The 13,970-nt window shown below is 34.3% G+C and overlaps 1 pseudogene; it reads right to left on the bottom strand.

Annotated features, from left to right (window-relative positions):
* Positions 1-1,532: 1,532 nt before the first annotated feature.
* Positions 1,533-8,448, bottom strand: LOC122307414 (annotated as a pseudogene).
* Positions 8,449-13,970: the final 5,522 nt, after the last annotated feature.

Below are 13,970 nucleotides of genomic sequence, written 5' to 3'. Positions count from 1 at the left end.
CCGATACTCCAGTTTTCAATCCAGTTCGATCCAGTTTTTCGGTTTTAATATACTATAATATATATAATATAGTATAATAGTATATAATATTATAGTAATAATAAATTATAGTATATTATAATATATATTAAAATTATATTATAGACTATAGTGATATATTATAGTATATTATAATATATAGTAATATAGTATTAGTAGAACTATTAATATACACTATATAATATTAATATAAATATTAATACAATAAACTATAGTGATATAAGATTTTAAAATTTAATATTATATTAATTAGTAATTTATCATATAATACAAAACTATTTTATATATAATTATATATTACATATATAAATTATATAAAATATAAAAAAATTAAAATATATATATGAACTGGTTCGGTCTGGTTTTAGAAAAAGAAAAATTGGAACCGGATCGATTTTGACCGGTTTTAAGAAAAATAAAACTGGTACCGAACCAAACCAAACTTAGTACTGGACCAAATCCACCGGTTCGATCCGGTCTGGTTCACCTGTTTTTTTTTTTACACCCCTGCCCACAAGTTGAGGTGATTTTATCTGATCTGTTAGATTTACTTTACAATAAAAGTAATTTTATAATTTGATGAACCACATTAAACCACGCTAGTTTATGAGATTACTTTTATATAATCCTTTTATGGTTAAGAGTATTTTCTTATAGTTTAAAAAAATGGGTATGAAGCTGAATAATTTTTTATTCCAGATTCCAACTTTTTTTCATGCACTCATAAACCAGGTAAGTAACACTTGCAGAGCGAACGACTTTTAGTAGATTAGGAAATATTCCTTTGTAGAACCCCCAAAACCCTTCATGTTGAAAGGTTCTCCTAAACACATTAGTCATTCCCTTATAAGCAGCATCTGCATTAGCACACTGAGCTTGCATTCTAGAAAGCACTAGCAAAATTAGCCCCCTAGTAAGTAATAATAAAATTAACCATGTCTTAAAGTGACAAAAATGAATAAAAGTTCTCTCAAGACTATATCAATAACCAATATTGTGACAAAATCTCGATTTATCTTGTCCTGACAACTTGCAATGGATACACATGTTGCTCCAAGAGCTCCTGATATTGTCCCACATCCCAATTGCATAAGAGGACTAGGTTCTATAGAAAATCTAACAAAAGTTAAATATACGATATAAAGGCAAACCTAGAACAAAACACAACAAAGAATAAGGATGAAGAAGTTGGTTATTTAAGAGAGGGACCTTATCGCTGTCATGAAGAATATACTTCTTGGACATATCTTAGGTTTCATATGCAGCAAGATCAATTCCAGCATAAGGGATAATCCCTAGAAGAGATGGAACAAGGCCTCTATAGAACGCACAAGGTCCCTCTTGAACCTATATATCCCTTGATAGAGTCCCAAGACTAGGAACTCTTCCACCTCCACAAGCATGTGTCTATGTTAGCATGTTGAGCTTGCATTCTGGAAAGCAGTAGCAAAATTAGAAACCATGTCTTAAAGTGACAAAAATGAATAAAAAGTTCACTCTATATCAATAATCAAGATTGTGACAAAATCTCGATTATCTTGTCCTGACAACCTGCAATGGATAAACCGACATAAAGGCATACCTGGAACAAAACACAACAAAGAATGAAGGATGACAGAAAGAAGTTAGTTATTTAAGAGAGGGACCTTACCACCGTCTTGAAGATTCTACTTCTTGGACATATCGTTCAAGGTTTCATATGCAACACGATCAATTCCTGCATAAGGCAGAATCCCGATAGGAGATGGAACAAGGCCTCTATAGAATGCCTAGGGTCCCTCTTGAACCCATATATCCCTTGAAAGAGTTCCAAGACTAGGAACTCTTCTATTATGAGGCTCATCGAGGGAGATCATTGAAGATTAAAGAATGGAGCTTGAGGTTCTAAATGGGCAAGATTATAAAATATTTTTACTCAGTTATAATATACTGAAACAAGTCTAATTTTATTTTTTTAATGAGTAATGTCATATATAGTTATTGATTGTGCAAGTTGCATTTTTTTTTAGAAAAAAAAGAATGAGATCGACTATTAAAAAAATTAATTTTTTTATGTGAATTTTATATTTACTCCCTTTTCAAATAGAATGTGCCACGATTGTCCATTGTTAACAGGCATTTGCTGCTTATTCATGGGGGTGATAAATTGTGCATTGTGGTTGTGACATATTAAGTAAATATTCATGAGAATACAAAGTATTCATACAAATAAATTTGGATGGAGAAATGATATTTTAGTCGTAGAATACATAAAAGTCATACAATTATTTTTAAAAAGTCAGTAAATGCAAGACATATATAAAAAATAATAATTTTTTAATAGTAAATCACACTTTTTTTCAAAATAATTATGCGTACTTACACATTCTACAAAACATCAAGTACATTCTATAACTGTATATAACATTATTCAATTGAATAAAAACAACAAAATAACAAAAAAAGCCAAAAAGGATAGAGCGGTAGAGGTAGCCCATATATTTTCTTTTCTTGTAGCTCTATACTTCTGTTTTCATTCACTACAAGAAATGGGACCTTTTTTAGCGATTTTATTTTTGTTGAAATTAAAATCGCTGCAGTAGCATAGTAAAAGCAGCGATTTGAGGACGCTAAAACAGTAATTTTCTTTTAACACTTTTTGCAGCAATTTTTTACTTATTACAACAAAAATTAACGCTGCAAAAAAAAAGCCTGTTCATTGCTGAAAATTGCAGCACTTTTTAAACTTATTGCAACGATATTTTCCGTCCGAGTTAGCAAAGTGATTTTGCAGCGCTGTATCGTTCGCTACTACAACTCATTGCCGCGCCAAACACCTTATAATTTCAGTACTTTTATATTTCCCCCCAAGTTTTTTTGCCCTCACATTTCCTCACTCCGCCCGATTTGCAACAGTCCTGAGAAAACTTCAATCTGTTCCCATCAACCTTCTAGGGTTCAATCCACCCCAACGAAAACCTAGTTTCCTTGCATTCTCAAGTGGCTTGAGCTCACTTTCCAACAATTTCTCCCATTAAGCAGAAATTCCATTTTCGGCGCTGTATTTGTTTAGAATTTCCAAAGAAGATTTTGATCTCCCAACGATCAAACCCTAGTTTGAATGCACACGTCCTTCCATTTTATTTGGCAATTGGCGTCTCCGTTTGGGAAGCTGAATGACTACGTTTCCACCTTCGCTGGAATACGATTTCGTGCCTCCATTTCTAGTCCGAAGTGCCTAGTCCTCTGTTTTCCAGAATGATCAAACGAGGCCTAAGGTATCTCCTATTTCTTGTGAATCTATGAAACCCCTTTACGAGTTTTTTGCATTACAAACGTAATTCAAAAGAGTGTGTTTTAGGAAATTGATGTGCATGTGCGTGTGTTTTAGGTATACTGATTGTGTAGCTGCCTGTTGTGTTTGGAGGAAAGGGTGTGTGCATTAGATAATACATGGCATTAAGCAAATAGAACTTCTGTATTTCTTAGGATAGAAGCAACGATTTTAACAAGAATACCCAGAAAACTTCTGTACTTCTGAACCAGATGCATCTACCACTCAAGTGCATTTCAAGTTTTTATTTTTATTTTTATTTTCTTTTCTTTTAAGTATTTTTTTAACATCCTTAATCATTAAGGAAAAATTACAAAAATATATAACTTTACTAATACTCACCTCCTTAATTATTAAGTAAAATAAAAAAAAAATCAATTACAAAAAGAATATATAGTAGATAAGTTTGTATATGAGTAGCAAGAGTATAATTTTCCATTTCTTTAAACGCTGTAGCTCAAGCTTGGTATTAAGTAGTTATCAGACAGAGACTATAAATTTGTTGCTTGTAATACTTTGTTTATTAGAAGTATGAATTCCAATGTATATTTCTACTGGAGCGTACGTGCTAGCGATCGACCATGTACTCCAATTCATAGTGTTTCTGGTTTTCTAGAATTAATCATGCAAATCTCCTCAGTGCAGCTCAGATCCTAATCTGATCTTAAATACCGTATATGAAAGTACTAATAAGGATGTTTAGGTATAAAGCTAATTAAGACTGCAAGTAATTTATTATTCCAATACCTTCAAAATTTGGAGGCTTTCTGACAGGCTTCGATCTCAACATACATAGATGATCAGAAAGATATACTGCAGCAGACTGAAATTAAAGACATGAGAAGCTTGCTAATTCGCTAGCTAGCTAGGAAGACAAAAATTAAATTTATATATACCAATAAATACACACTAGTGATATATTTTAGTGCCAAACCTTGAACCATAATACAAGCAATTAATGATCTGATAGTTGGAGCTAGGACTAGCTAGCTACAGTACAGCATGATGATCTGATGCTATTCCCAGATAAAAATGATTCCCTAACTAGTGAGAAAAATTAGAAATGAAAATTAAACCATAGGTGTTTTTTTTTTTTTGAGAATTTAGATTAACATTATGGGCTCATAGATATGTAGATTCATGTGTAGCATCAAAACATTCTACTAAAAAGTAAGTGACATGAGATGGTGATGATCTTAATGGCCAATTCTGCAAAGTGGGGGTAAGTGGAAAATTTTGTTTTAGATTAGGGGATAAAATGATAATTTTGATAGTTTAGTGATCTTATTGCAAAATGAGTGGCTAACGCTGGAAAAATGCAATTTCTCCCTCAAAATTAAACTCTAGAAAATGAATTTGAATGCTCATTGACAATACAATATTGTAGAACCCTAGCATTTAGTTGTAGCGTCAAGAGAATTTAGGTGCTAAGAAGACATTCAACTGAGTTATGTGTGACTAATTAACTTCAAGTAATTAATTAAATTACAGCAGCTGCACCACCAAACCACCAAACTCTCATACTTCTTCTATAAACGGTTCAATGGAGCTAGTGCTATTCCTAGGCCATGTTCAGTACATGATGATCAGCTTCTTGTGAGGAGTGGCAGCAGAAGCTAGGCTGTAGATTTTTCAAAAACAATGTACGACCATGATTCCTGTTTCAGTCCTATCCAAAATGTGCATGTATGACATAGAAATACAAGGAGTTGATGTAAAGCTTTAAGGCAAGTGTAGTAGACCGTGGTGTTCTTGTAGATGCCCATATTGCATAGTTAAGGTCTGCACTCGAAAAGCCTATTGTTAATCCTTGTCACATTTGATATTAAGTGCATTCCAAATTACATGGGGCAGCTTTGCTATTTCCTTTGTGTTGGGACTCGATGCCTGATAGTTCAGTTGCACTGCATAGATTCATTTCCTGAATCTATCAAGAAGTTTTTGAGTGATGAGAATGTGTGTTTTGTGGTGATGTAAAGTGCAAGTTTCTCATATATCAGTATTTGCAACGGTTTTCTCTCATGAACAGGTCAAGTATGCCATTCATGATGCTTGTACTTGTTATTTGCTTGCAGACTCTCTCTTAAATTTGCTCTAGGCCGTTTTCATCTCCATCATGTACTTAAAGAGATGGCCTGTTTTGGATAAGTTTTTGTGGTCTTATCTTCTTTTGTGGGCTTTTGTATCTAGAAATGTCTTTTGAGGTTTTGAGTTTGGTGTTTTGATTTTCTCTAGTGTTCTTGTGGAGATCTTTAAGGCTGCCTGCTAATATTGAACTTTTTTAACTCAAGCAAAGGACCGGAGTGGCCAGCATGCATGTAATTTGAGGCAGGTACTAATGTTCAAAATAATTTTATTTTCCAGAAAATTGACCAATGCTAATATATTTATTTATTTATTACATTAATATTATTTTCTTTTGATTATAAATATATATAATCTCCAATTTGCTCCAGTAAGTTTGATTCTCATGGATATCTGGCATGGATCCACCAAAAATCATGCATGAATGATACCCAATCTACACATGACCTTATTAATACTACATGATAAATCAAAAGAAAATAAAAGAATCTCTCATGAGATGGTCTCCCTGTAGTTAGAATTGCTTGAGGGAGATATATATATATATATACACACATGATTGTCATGTGAATTTATAATGAAGAATGACTCAGATTGTCCCCTCTCCCATATCTCCCAAAACAATCTTTCCATCAATTAACTCTTCCATGAGCCCCTGTCTTCCAATCAACTACCTAAAGGCAATGGGATTAATTGCTGCTATTTATTGATGCTATGTTCTAGTTGTTCTGCTTTTGTGGTAAACACAACTTAAAAGAGGAATAAATGGGGATTTTACATGATGGTTTTGCTCACATTGAAGAGAGACTGTTTTGAGTAACAAATATATTTTTGTGTTATTATTTGCTGTTATTTATTACTAACATGTTCTAGTTGCAATTTGTAAACTGCATTCATTATATTTTCTGGGTCACTTAAATTTGCTAGCCACTCTAGCTGAATCCAAGCTAGAGTGGGGTTCTTATGTTACAAACATCATGGATTTTAAGCCTAACCCACATCTATGCACTCTAAAGACAGCATCGGCTCCTGGTTTTTGTGTTTCAAACTTTTCTTTCTAGAGTAATTCCTGAGTAACACTTATGTATTTAGAGAAGCTTAAACTATTTTCTGACAGTCATTTGTGTGTGGCCATTAATAGTTGTCAACTAACATTTGTTATGTCCACTTTAGCAAAATCCAATATGCTTTTAGGATTATTAAGCATCGGAGATGTAATATGCTACCATGGTACCATGGCTTAAATTGTTGCAGCTAACATGAATGTCAGCCCATTTGTGTGAATTGCTCTATCACCCTTACCGTCGCATCAACTATTAAGTAAGAAGGGAAGGTAATAGAGTTCCGAGAGGCACTAATTACTGGCAAAGCCAGTACTATTGATAAACATTTTCTGCATGTCAGAAAGCAAACCTTGGACCTGGAGGAATTCTTCTCTATTTAGAATTTATATTTCCCGAGACTTAATATGCAATCCTTTATAAGACTCCTTTCACCTTCAAATACCTGGTATCATAATAGGAGCATCCAACTTTTAGATTAACAGTTCAAGAAAGCTAAGACCCAACTAGGAAAAAATTTTTCCATGCTGGAAGAAAAATATTACTACGTGCCGGTACCATATGTGAATGGTACCGGTAGTCTGCTGATACTGGTAAGTGGTGAAAACCTGCGATTTCTTCAGTTGGGATAACAGTGTCTCTTGGGATCAATTTCCACATCACTCCACCAACAGTTTCAATTCCAAGGGTCAGTGGAGCCACATAACAGAAAACGCGATAATAGCATCAAGAATCCCACAAGGCACATTGTCAGTGCTGCCCATTAAGATTGTCTACATTATGGTAGCACCATCTCATGGATAAGATTATTGCAAACATATAATATGAAAAGAAAAGTAGTACCTTTAGTTTCTTCACCACCCTCTCCACTCAATATGCTTCCTTGTACAGCAACACCATAAGCAACTGCCTCATCTGGGTTCACAGCTTTGTTTGGTGAGTTTCTAGATTTTTAGTCCTTAAGAAGCTGTTGAACATTTGGATAGAAAGTGCTTCCACGAACAAGCACAATTTCATCAATTTTTATCTTCTCCAAACCGGCATCTTCCATAGCCTTCTTAAGATGGACTAATGGTCTTTCAGTCCAAATCTTTAATTCAGCTCCTCAAATCTAGCTCGGGTCAATGGTTCAGAGAAGTTAACACCCAATTAAGTGATTCAATCTCGACATGGAGTTCACTGCTAAGAGCTCTCTTGGCACGCTCACTTTCCCTCCTCAGCTTCCCAAGAGCTCTGTTTTCCTTGCTGATGTCCTTGCCATACATATATATCAATTTGATGAAATAGTCCATAATTCTATGATTAAAATCCTCACCTGCAAGGAAATTGACCTTCCTTAGAGCACTAAATTTTAACTTATAGGGGAGCCTAATACAAACTTCTGTCTCATAAAAAACAGATACTTGGCATTTGCTTGTATACATAATACTCTTATATCTGCCTTTCTTATGATAAATAAAACATGCTGAACCACTAAACAGTGTTGAAGTACACAATCTGAAACCCTCTAGGGTTTGTTGCAGTCCAAGTAGTCAAATCACCCTAATTAATCTCTAGGAGACTGGAAACTTTCAGACATAATCAAAACTTTATACAGGCATCCAAGAACATATATAATATACTGCTCCTTTCAATCCATGTTTTCTCTTATAGAAAATTTAACAACCAATAAAACAGGGTATAAGAATATATGGTCTAACCTCCAAGATTAGTGTCTCCATTAGTGGCAAGAACCTCAAAAACCTCTGAATCAATTGTCAAGATACTGACATCAAAACTCCCACCACCAAGGTCAAGCACAAGGATGTTCTTTTCACCACCCTTCTTGTCTAGACCATAAGCGATGGCAGCAGCAGTTGCTTCGTTGATAATTCTGGCAACATTCAGTCCAGCGAAGACTGCCGCATCCTTGGTAGCCTGCCTCTGGGCATTTTTAACATTACGCTGCATGTTGGAACAAATATTAAAATTAGTGTAACTGAAATTAACGACAGGGTTTAAGAAAGTAGAAATTTTCTATATCAATTGAGTAAAAGTATTAGGTACACAGTTTTTTGTTTCTTTACTCACCAGGAACTGTCACAACGGCATCCTTGATTTTCTGCACAAGGAATGCTTCAGCCGTTTCCTTCATCTGAGTCAGAATCATGGCATTGATCTCCTCAGGGCTGAAAACCTTGGTCTCACCATCCTTAATCTTCACTTTAATGTAAGGCTTTCCATCCTTGTTCACAATTTGGTAGGGCACAAGCTTCATGTCTCTCTGAACCTCCTTGTCTTCAAATCTGTGTGTTTATAGAAAAGCCTGTCACTACCATTTCCAAACAAATGGATATATAATCGGAAATCAACAAGTTTTGATTAGGATGAATTACTTCTTTGCATTAAGACTCTTGACGTCAAAAATGGTCCTTTCAGCGTTGACGGCTGCCTGGTTCTTTGCAGCCTCACCGATTAGTCTCTCACTGTCAGTGAAAGCAACCCATGAAGTAATGATACGGTTTCCTTGGTCATTCGCTATGATTTCAACATGACCGTTCTTTCAAACACCAAATATGAGTTTTAATTGTATTTGCATGGCTGGCACTTTGGCTTAAATTTCATTTTTAACTTGACTAAGTTCAATTTATATTTAAAACTCCATCCTTTTTCCCTCTCTTACCTCACGTTTAGCACCTAAAAAGATAGCAGCAAACACACTTCCAAGTTCAGAAATTTTCTGCATCAGATTCTGTCATGCTTTCTTTCTGCTTCATCTATCCTTACATTTTCCCCCTAATATTTGTTTAGTTGGGTGTGTAACTATGTGGTTGAGAGTCTGGAACATGCAAACTGGATGCTAGAGTCTGCTTGAGATTATGACTTGTTTTTCTGCCCTGTTTTGTTCCATGCCGACATTCTTACCAAGTTGTTATTCTGCTATAGTTATACATTTGTAGTATGCTCTATGTGCATCACTTTTCGAATATGTGTAGGCCTCCATTTATGTGTTAAACTGTAAGATGTAAGTATGAATTTAATTACCTTCTACTCAAGCTAATAACTAAGTAAACAACTATGGTTTTCAATAGAAATCCTCTGTTTATCTCTTCCTCTGTTTATGCTATGTGTACCCACAAATCATGCTTATTCCTAATTTTTCATAACACTAGTTCATTGCTTGTGTAGTTGGGATTATAGTTGAAGTAGGGGGGGGTTTTGAAACAGGTATACAACTAACTTAGTTGGCTTGTCAAGCTAGTGCAGAAAGTCTGATCAAGTATTTTGCTTTGAATGTATACTCTTATGTTCTAGCACCTTAGTTTGCATTTATCTTATCTCTTTACCTCAACCTCAATATGTGACATTAGGAAAACCAAATGGCCTTAAAATATCAGACCAAAACCAGCTCTAAGTAGCTAGATCAGAGAGGAACATTAATTACAGCTCCTCTCTTTCCTTTCACCTGATTCCTCTTAATTTTTACCTCAAAAGGGGTTCTATTGATCCTTTCAGTCTTGTGGCCAACATTATGGGTCGATGAAATATTTCCATCTTATGTATTTTATATTCTATAGGTTGTCGTGTGTATATGATTATATGGGGTCATGTGTTGGTTATGCAATAGTTAAGCTACATTGAATAACATATGTTGCAATATGTTTCATTTCTATAAAGTTGTCTTCTGCAGTAATTTAGTACTTTTTTTGTTTATTTTTGAAAAACAATGATTCCATACCAAATAGTGAGTTTGCATTGACTTGGGAACACACTGTATGGTTACTTTGCTTTTACATGACGAACAATTTTCTGAAGGGGGACCTACTATAATTGGGAGGCCATGCCATGCAATGTTGTGCTAATACTACGATGGGTGAAGGTTTTATGGGTGAGTCATAAGGGCTTTGTCGTGGGTAACTTCCCTGTCATTAAAGAAAAAGAAACAAAATTCAGAGAATTGCTTACATTTACTTTTAGAGTTCTATTGATCTAACATTTTGGAGTTAAATTTTTCTGGTTTCCTTAATATCCCCTGTTTACCAGTACTTGTTTGTATGGGTCCCGAAGATAAGTTAAATCAGGTTGACAAAACTATAAAAAAAAAAAAAAAATTAATATATGTTGAATAAATTGGAGGATAATGGTTTTGGTTTCTGGGTTTTGAAATTCTTTTACGTCATTGCTCAATAAATTGCATATACCCTTAGACGGATAAACTCCTCCATGTTGCAAAAATATTTTAGTAAATTCCTGAACACTTGTCTTTTCTAAAGTTTTTAAATCTTAAACATTTGTCAAAAGATAAGCATTTAACCGCATTTGATTTCCATCACAGTTTGACGTAAAAGAATATTACCTGAAATCGCACCATAGAAAATTGTTCTACCATTTTAAGTGGACTCTATGTTACATATGAAAGTGTTTTGTGGAGATTTTTCATATAAGCTAGCTTCCCATCAATTATTTAGGGGTCATTTTTAGACTACAACTTGAGGGACTGCATATAATGTTAATAACTCTCTTTTCATTGCTTCTAATATGATGCTTTGGAGGAATAAATGTTGCTCAACATGCTGTTTATACACTTTTCATTGAGGGCCAAGATTTCATTATGAATAAACCTTTCACTGGCTGAATGAGGTTCCTTTTTTTAACAGAGTGTTGGACTATCATTAGCCATCATTGAAGGTCAGCTGGATGTAATGAGAATGTTCTCCTTCCACCTTTGCTGAAGCTGAGTTTACCGATCATCTTGATTAATCTCTTGACAAATGAGATGGGCAAATTAACATCTTCCTGAAGGACTTCCTGAAAGGTACATTTTTTGACTCTGTTTCCACATGGATGACACGAGGGCTACTGGGTTTTCTCTAGTTGGTGATGTCCTTGGAGTTGATCAATCATGTGAATGCAGCCTAGCCAACAAAAATGTATCTAAAGAGACCAACTAGAGGTTACAACCATTATTCCAACCTAGCTAAGTTGTAACTGGGTTTTCTTTTTGTATATTTACCTTTTGTGTATGTGGTGCTCTAAGTTGTGTTCTTTTAAAGGAATAGATCTTGCGGAAATGGTTGTCTTTGTATATGTAGAGCATATGCTTGAAAGTTCAATTGTTCAATAAGGGAATTTGCTAGTTTTCTTGGAGGAAAAAAAGAGCCACAATAGATCCCTTTAAATCTGTTTGTGACCTGGATTAAGCCTAATTTTTCAGTTATTTTTAATATGGTAGATATATATTTGGATGACTTTTAGGAGTTTGAGGAGATGGTTGAGGTTGATAAGGGCAATGGTGTGACAACATTGAATAATGACCTTGCAGAAGAAATTTCTCCTGGATTCTGAGTAGCATGCAAAAGCAATTTTTGGGTTGTTACCAAACTGATAACAACAGCATTTATAAGTTGTAAAATGGGTATAGTTTTTCAGACTTGTCATGCTTGAATTTCTTATTTTCTGTTATAAACACACACAAAAAAAAGACCAACCAGCTTTGAGACATGGAGAATTTAGTATGCAGACATTGTTGGAGACAATTTCTAATTAGATGAGTCCTTGTATGTTTCTCTTCATATTATAGTAACCCACCAATATGATGTTGTTTTTTCAATATTTCTTGTGTTGGGAAAAATAAATGGTGGGTAACTTGTATACAAATATGCTGCCTTGGAGCACTTTTCCTGGGTTTTGTAATGCTGAAATGAGACTTTTAGAGCTGTCTGTGGATGATGATTAGAGTATACAGGTGTGCATGTTGGAATATGTTGGTATGGGTCTGTTTTTATGCTCTATGGTGACCATTAGTAGTTGTCAATATATACTCTAACTGTGGGTTGTTACCAAACTGATAATTTCAGAATTTATAACAAAAGAAATGGGAATAGTTTTTCAGACTTGTCATGCTTGAAGTTCTTATTTTCTGTTATAAACACACACACGAAAAAGACCAACCAGCTTTGAGAAATGGAGAATTTAGCATGCAGAAATTGTTGGAGACAATTTCTAATTAGATGAATCTTTGTATGTTTCTCTTCATATTATATTAACCCACCAATATGGTGAGTTTTTTCAATATTTCTTGTGTTGGGAAAAATAAATGGTGGGTAACATGTGTGCTAATATGCTGTCTTGGAGCACTTTTCTGGGTTGTGTAATGCTGAAATGAGACTTTTAGAGCTGTCTGAGAATATCTTGATTAGAGTATATAGGTGTGCATGTTGGAATATGTTGGTATGTTTTTATGCTCTATTTGACCATTAATAGTTGTCAATATATACTCTAAGTGTAATTACAAGTCCATATAGCTAACGTGTATGACTTGAGATTATTTATCAAACTTGAAAAATTTACTTGCAACCCTACAGACACACACTTCTAAATATATTTTAGAGGCAGCAATTTTTGGGTTCAGCCCAAACTGATATACTCAGAATTTATAAGTTGTAACTCTCATTGTTTTTTTTTTTCAGACTTAATATGGCTTTACTTACAAATATTCTGTTATAAATGCACACAGGAAAAAGACCAACCAGTTTTGAAAAATAGAGAATTTAGTATGCATATTTTGTTGGAGACAAGATTCTAATTAGATGAACCTCTACATGTTTCTGGGTCATATTATATTAACCCAAAAATAAATGGTGGGTTTTTCTTGCCTCTTGTGTTGGGAAAATAAATGGTGGGTAACTTGTAGATCTAATATGCTGCCTTGGAGGCCTTTCTTTCTGGGTTGTGTACTGCTCAAATGCATATGTTAGAGCTGTCTGTGGGTGATGATTACAGGTGCTGATATTGGAAAATGTTTGTAAGGCAGTTGTTTTTATGCACTTTGTTGTTAATAGTTGTCAATATATGTAATTACAAGTCCATATTAGCAAGCTGTATGACTTGAGATTATCTATCAAACTTTTCTGAAAAATTTACTTGCAACTCTACAGACACACTTCTAAACATGTTTTTAAAGGCAGCTGTCATTTTGGGTTCTTAGAAAATAGTTATATCAGAATTTATAACTAGTGCCCAAATTGGTTCTGTTTTGCCAGATTTAATATGGCTGGAAATGTATATTTTCTGTTATAAATGCACACAGAAAAAGACCAACCGAGGTTACTAAAATGGAGAATTTAGTATGCATATTTTGATGGAGACAATTTCTAATTAGATGAAGGCCTACATGTTTCTTTTCATATTATATTAGCCCAAAAAACACCAAGATTTTTTCTGCCTCTTGTGTTGGGTAAAAATATATGGTGTGTAACTTGTAACCTCAATATGTGCATTGGAGCACTTTTTCTGGGTTGTGTACTGCTGAAATGAATATGTTAGAGCTGCCATACAGCCATGTTAGAACTTTTAGTTATACTTTATGTGGATGCTCTTAAAAGTAAATCTATTTCAATAGTGGTTGATCATTTGCATAATTATGCAGGTAGACTAAAGTATGAATACAAGTTTTGATATGTGGCCATACATTGATAAGGTATTATCCTATC

Source organism: Carya illinoinensis, chromosome 4 (genome assembly GCF_018687715.1).
Source record: "Carya illinoinensis cultivar Pawnee chromosome 4, C.illinoinensisPawnee_v1, whole genome shotgun sequence".
Lineage (NCBI taxonomy): Eukaryota > Viridiplantae > Streptophyta > Magnoliopsida > Fagales > Juglandaceae > Carya > Carya illinoinensis.
The sequence above is the reverse complement of the archived record's forward strand: the minus strand, read 5'-3'. Positions and strand labels throughout refer to the sequence as shown.